The following is a 6,558-nucleotide window of genomic DNA, read 5'->3' on the forward strand; positions in this document are numbered from 1 at the left end:
GACGGTCTGAGAAACATCCCTTAGAATGATTCGAAAATATGCCATAGCAATTTCGATCCTCGACGGATGGGATGGCTCCCCGCTTCGGTAGCCCGACGAGCTACGCGCCGAAGTCGAGCACATTACAGTTGAACAGTTTGACGACGACCAAAACCGCGTAGCCTCGGCCCTTTCGCAGGGTGATCAAAGTGGCTACCTATCCACTCACGGATCACAGCTAGTGCTGCTTGACTTGGGTAATCTACTGGAAGTCGTGTCTTACGACCACATTGAAACGACTGATAATTTTTTTTTTAAATATAATTTTGTGAACACTTTTTGCTGTTTTCAAGAATATGTTTTGCTAGTTTAAGGCATTTTTAATAAAATGGAAAACGAAATTTTCGAACTTCCACATAATATTATTTGAGTCGTGATGGCTCAGGGGATAGAGCACTCGCCTTACGAATTGAACCGGGTTCGAATCCCATGGATGGCTGGTCTATACGAATTCCGCATCCGGCTTGCACCGACCACAGTGCTGACATAAAATATCCTCAGTGGTAGACTGATCATAGGTTAGAGTCCCCTTGCCGTCATGCAAACAGTGGGAGGTTTTCGTGGTCTTCCTATCTATGTAACGCAAATGCGGGTTAGTTCAATAAAGAAAAATCCTCCACGAAGGCAAAATATCTCCCAATAATTGATCCAGGAGTTGCCTTGTCTTCTGGATGAGGTTCAAAATTACAAAGCGACGGAGTTGATAAGAAAAAAAATTAATTTCCAGGTTCGAACACCAGTGATGGCTGGTTGATATAAATTCTGCTCCCAGCTCGCACTGTCCACAGCGCTGGTGTAAAAATATCCTCTGTGGTAGATGGATCAAGATTTAGAGTCACCTTGCAGTGCACGTTGAATCTATAGGGTCACAAAGTCCTCCATCTTCCCAAAACAAATTATACCTCTGGGGTACTGAATTGGAAATAGATCGTTCTCTGGTTCAGGTCAAAATTACGAATGGATGAATGAATGAATCTATGAATGGGTCTGCCCTATAATGTATGTGTGTGGCAGAAGTCGTATTCTTGGCCATAGATTCTTGGTCGTATTCTAGGCCATTGGAACAATCGCACCCCTTGTCTTAAAGAACAACAACAACCCGCTACGTAAAAGCTATTGGATGAAAAAAAATTACATTTTACACGTTTTCAAAAAATTATTTACAAAATATTCTGATAAAAAAAATTTTTTTATTATGACATTAGTTTTAAAACGGTTTTTTTTTTTTGTCAAGTTATTTTTTTTTAAACTGCGTGTTCCTCTATTTCATTATTATTTTTTAAAAATAACTAATATTTTTTTCTAAATTTTGAATTAGTTTATTGCTAATCTTTTATCTCCGTTTAATCCTTCTTACCTTTTTTGCTGTCTTTCCTCTTTTTTTGATGTTAAGGAATATAACTAAACGTATTTGAATTTTAATGTAATCCATTGAACAAGTGAAGTAATCATCTGAATAGAGCTGCGTAATTCAATCAATCGGGATGTCAGCAAGCGGCAGCGATTGCCACTGATAGGTATAGAAAATTGAAAATATCAAAATAAAAACCATTACCAAATTATGATCCTATTATTCAAATTAGGAATTTCCAAACTTTTATTAGAAGGTTTTCTTATTCCAAGCTTTAGAAACTGTTTTCTTTTTCATTGTTTCCTAATATGTTTTATGCATTTTGACTCCTTTGAATCGGAGTATTTATTTTATAACTGTCACAGAACAGCCAACTCAATCCTGATTTTACGATTGCATGCGTTCGACTCCATAGTCTTGTAATTTTGACTGCAACCCAGAGGACAAGGGAACTCCTGCATCAAGCATTGGGAGAAACTAGTCTTCGAGGAAGAGGTTTTTATGGAACTAACCAGCATTTGCTTTAAATGGAAAGGAAAATCAGAAAAAACTCCCACGGTAAGCCCGACAGAAAAGGGGGTGTAACCCAATGATCCGTCTAGCATTGGGAATATTTTACATTAGCACTGTGGTCGGTGCAAGTCGGGTGCAGAACTCACATCGGCCAGCCGTTTGCTGGCATTCGAACCTGGGAATTAATATTATTGAATCCGATCCAGAAGACAAGAAAACTCCTGGATCAAGTATTGGGAAAATTTGCCTTCGTGGAGGACTTTTTTTTATGGAACTAACCGGGATTTGCATGACTCAGAGGACAGCTCATGAATTGCTAAACAAGAGAGCAGGTCCTTCAAGGCCGTTGGATAGAAAATCGCTACCGGTGTCGGCCCGCTGATTTTCGTAAAATTTTGGGGGCTTGAAAAGTTGACTTATACACCGGGATATACGTTATTTAACTTTCCTGTTTATCCGATTTCAAAAAGAAAAAAAAAAACAATTTCATTCATTGATAAAAAAAAAAATTATATCAAAATTTTAAAGTTATTCTAAAATATATTTTACTTTCTATAACACGCTGTTATAAACGAGTCACTGTTGAAACTTAATTAAAACAACATGATTAAGAAAGAATTAAGTTATTACAAATTATGTATACAAATAATTTTAATTTAACTGTTAAAAAATTGACTTTTTCGATTCAGCTCATAAAAATTATAAATATTTGCATTGATAAAATTGAAATTTGCATTTTTCAATGTGAGAGCTTTTCGAAACTTGTTGAGTTTAATTTAAATTGTCAGCAATTGCTTAGTAATTAAAAACTATAGCATATTGGGATATCAGGATGTTCCCTCTTGCGTTCAGCAGAATGTTTTGTAAGAAGTAGAAAAATAAAAATGGAAAATGCGCGATTTCCTTTCTTTGTTACTATTTGTTTTTAAACGTATTTTTATATTTATCTTCAATAAAAAACCCAGATAGAAATCTTTGAAAGGGAATTTCCCACCGATAAAAAGCAGGGAATAATCATCATATGTCATGCCTTAAGCGTCGCCTCTTTTTCATTTCGTCTTTCTGTTAACCAATACACCTAATTATTGATTATTAACAACCTTCCTAATACAATTTTTTTTTCTTTGAGATTCTTTTAAAAACGTTTTAGTTAACTTGTTTAATTTAGCATTTGTTCTCATCAGGGGTTTTCTAAAATGTGATTTTTATGCGGAAGTAAATGTTGACTAATATATATAGTTTTTTTTACAATCTATACATATAAACTATATCTATATGTATCTATACATATGTATCACATTCGTATCGACTGTCCACCGCTGGGTTCGAATCTCAGCTATGGCTGGTTGATACGAATTCCACACTCGCCTCGTACGACCATAGTGCTTACGCAAAATATCCTCAGTGGTAGATGGATCATAGGTTGGAGTCACCTTACCGTAAGGTTAACCGTGGAAGGTTTCTCTCTCTAAATAACACAAATGAGGGTTAATTCCATCAAAAAGTCCACGAAGGCAAAAATTTCTCCCAATACTTGATCCAGGGGTTTCCTTATCTTCTGGATTTTGTTCAACAAAGTCATTTACAAGTCTAATGAGTTGAACATTGGTAGTCGTAAACTCAAAATTGGGCTGTCTGTTCAATGACGGTTATAGAGAAAAAAAATCTATACCCATATAAAGAATGTACTGTCTGACTGATTCAGAGCCTAAACTACTGACGCAAGAAACATGAAATTTAAACAATGAGTTCCTTCAGTAACAAAGACGGAAAGATTTTTTTTCCTTGGTTTTAGACACATAAGCGGGTAAAATGAGAGTTGAAAGGTTTTAATTTATGATAGTAAAATAAAGAGTTTGTGTGTGTGTCTCTCTTATACCTACAGCGTCTACCTAACGTCCAGAAATTTGGATAGTAGGTGAAAGTAATAATTTTCGCCCTCAATCCTAAAATTTGTTTAAAGATTTCTATTAGTTTGTTTGAGAAGACATCTGGTTTAGCATTAGCCATTGTTTTAAATTAATCTATATACGATTCTATTATTTTTTTTAAAAAAAATATTTCAAAGCAACATTGATATTTCGTAGCTTATAGCTTTCATTATTTAAAGCAGTAGTTTATTACACGTTCTTTAATACTTTTTATTATTTATTAAGGTAAGCTAAGTTGTCAAAGCGAACGTAATGCCGTAGTATACGTTACTACGGCATTAAATTAGTATTCCTAAAATTGTATGTTTAATTTGTTTATAGTTATGCTTTTAAAATGTGTATCTATAAAACTAGATAATTTAAAGTCGATGATGGTGTTTTATTTTACTTTAAATCCGTCGTTCAACAGCCTACCCAAATCTGAGTTTACGACTAACAATATTCAACTCTGTAGCCTTGTAATTTTGAACCCAATCAAGACAAGAAAACTCCTGGATCAGTACCTCCAGATTTATTGATTTGTCATACTTGGTGGTCAAATGATGGTATTTTATAACCGCCGACCCTATTTTGGGTTTACGACTACCAATGATCAACTCCGTAGCCTTGTAATTTTGAAACGTACTCCTGATTCAAGTATTGTGAAAAATTTGCCTTCATGAAGGACTTTTTAAAGGAATTTACCCGCATTTGCTTTACATGGAGAGGAAAACCACGAAAGCCTTCCACGGTTAGCTTGACAGCAAGGGGGCTCTATCCCATGTTATGTATTGAAAAACAAAATTGATGGAGAAATAATACCAAATCGTTTAAGAGAAACGTAAAATATCGCCATACTATAACTGGCGACAATGATGTTTAATTAATTTTGGTGATAACTACTAAACGAATAAAAAAAAAGCTATATACTAAAAAACCTAAATAAGGAGAAATGGTACTACTTCGCTTAGGATAAGCATAAAAAATCGCCTTACAATTGATGACGTCAATGATGCTTTTGGCAATTTGCATCACTACTGGTGCTATGGTAATTGGTGTGGTTTTAACAGATAGCAAATGTACTAATATAGGTACAAAGATACCCTTGTTAGTATACATGGTACCTATTAAAACTGCTTCAATATTGTGCAGTTTTATGATAACAGATACTTTGGAAAGAGAATCTTTACGGCCCTTCGAAATTAATGAGTACTGATAAAAAGTAACTTGATTTTCGAAAATTTTGATTAACACGAGTTAGTCTTGAGTGACAGCATCATGCCAAATGATACTGAATGCTGTTTATCTTTATTTTGATGAGATGAGCTACTAAAAACGCGTTCTCGCTTTTCAAGAAGAAGACCTCCCGTACCCACACGTGTGATCTATGACGTCAGCTAATCTTTATCAGCAAAATGGCGGATTACAGTTGAGCTCAGCTTTTCTACATAAGTTAGAATGTTGGTTAACGATAGGTTAATTATATACAGAACCGTATCGAACATTGAATGAGTTGAAATATAATTTTTCCTCGTCTACTTCTTTTACTTAACATAGATTTATTATTTGTTTATGTATTTTATTGTAACCATGTTATATTTTTGTTTTGTGTACCTGGAAACTTCGATGCATAATTAGTCTGTTTATGTTCCATGTGAATTCGTGTTAAGTACTTGTTTAGAGAAAAAGCATTAGTAATGATACTTTCGTTCATCAAAATCGTGCCCAACTCTCACCTAAGGTCAAAAATAAGCTTTGAAAAACTTTAACGAAATATTAAGCTATAAAAATGATCTGGTTCATAAACAAAAAATGTCACCTTCTAATATAACTCTCCTTAAATATTCCAATTATAGTAGCTCAACGACAGAATAAAAATATATAATAATCATAATTTGTATTTTCGAGACAAATGAGAATAAATCTTAAGACGAACACTATAAAATGTTTCGCTTTATCTTTAATGCAAATACGAAGCGAAACTAACTAATGCCGTGGCAGATATTGTTCTGTCTTGTTTGAGCAATTTTAATCAATGTAAACCTTAACATTTATCTCAAATTTAAAGATTAGATGACAATTTAAAATTTGGGAAAAAAGAAGATTCCCTTCGAAAAACCTTTCATTTAGGGGTTCTTTTCTTCATTTATCGACCAAACGTTATTCAAGATTATCTTGAACCTTCGCTAATGTAAAAAATACCGTTCTTTATTCAATATACGCTATGTGATTAATTAATAATTTCTCCGGGTAATTAATTTTGATCGTAATCAGGACGATAACATTGATTTTAATTTTTTGGATTTATTAAGTATTACTAAAGTAGATAAAATTTATATAGTTGACTCTTTTGATAAAACGAATAACTTACCATGCATGAAATGGTCGGGCCTGCTGCCCCCCACATTTCTGTGGACCTTATGCTGGATAAAGTTTCAAATGCATTGTTTGTTTTTTTTCCCCTTAAGAATCGCTTACTAAATTTAAGAATTGAAAAAAAAATTGACAAAAATATTTAATTAATTTAAATTTACAAATAATTCACAACTTATGTTATAAATAATTTAAAAGCATTTTTTAAGAAAACAACAAGTGAATTGGATTTAAAGTTTCGTCCAGTTATCTATTGTTATCCTCGCTATCTATTGCTTGGACGCAATATTATTGCAACGCCCATTATTAGAACGTAAGAGCTGAAACGTTTATTCTTATGTGGTAACAGAAATTTAGTTTTACTTTTTTCTT

This window comes from Parasteatoda tepidariorum, chromosome 2, assembly GCF_043381705.1.
Source record: "Parasteatoda tepidariorum isolate YZ-2023 chromosome 2, CAS_Ptep_4.0, whole genome shotgun sequence".
Lineage (NCBI taxonomy): Eukaryota > Metazoa > Arthropoda > Arachnida > Araneae > Theridiidae > Parasteatoda > Parasteatoda tepidariorum.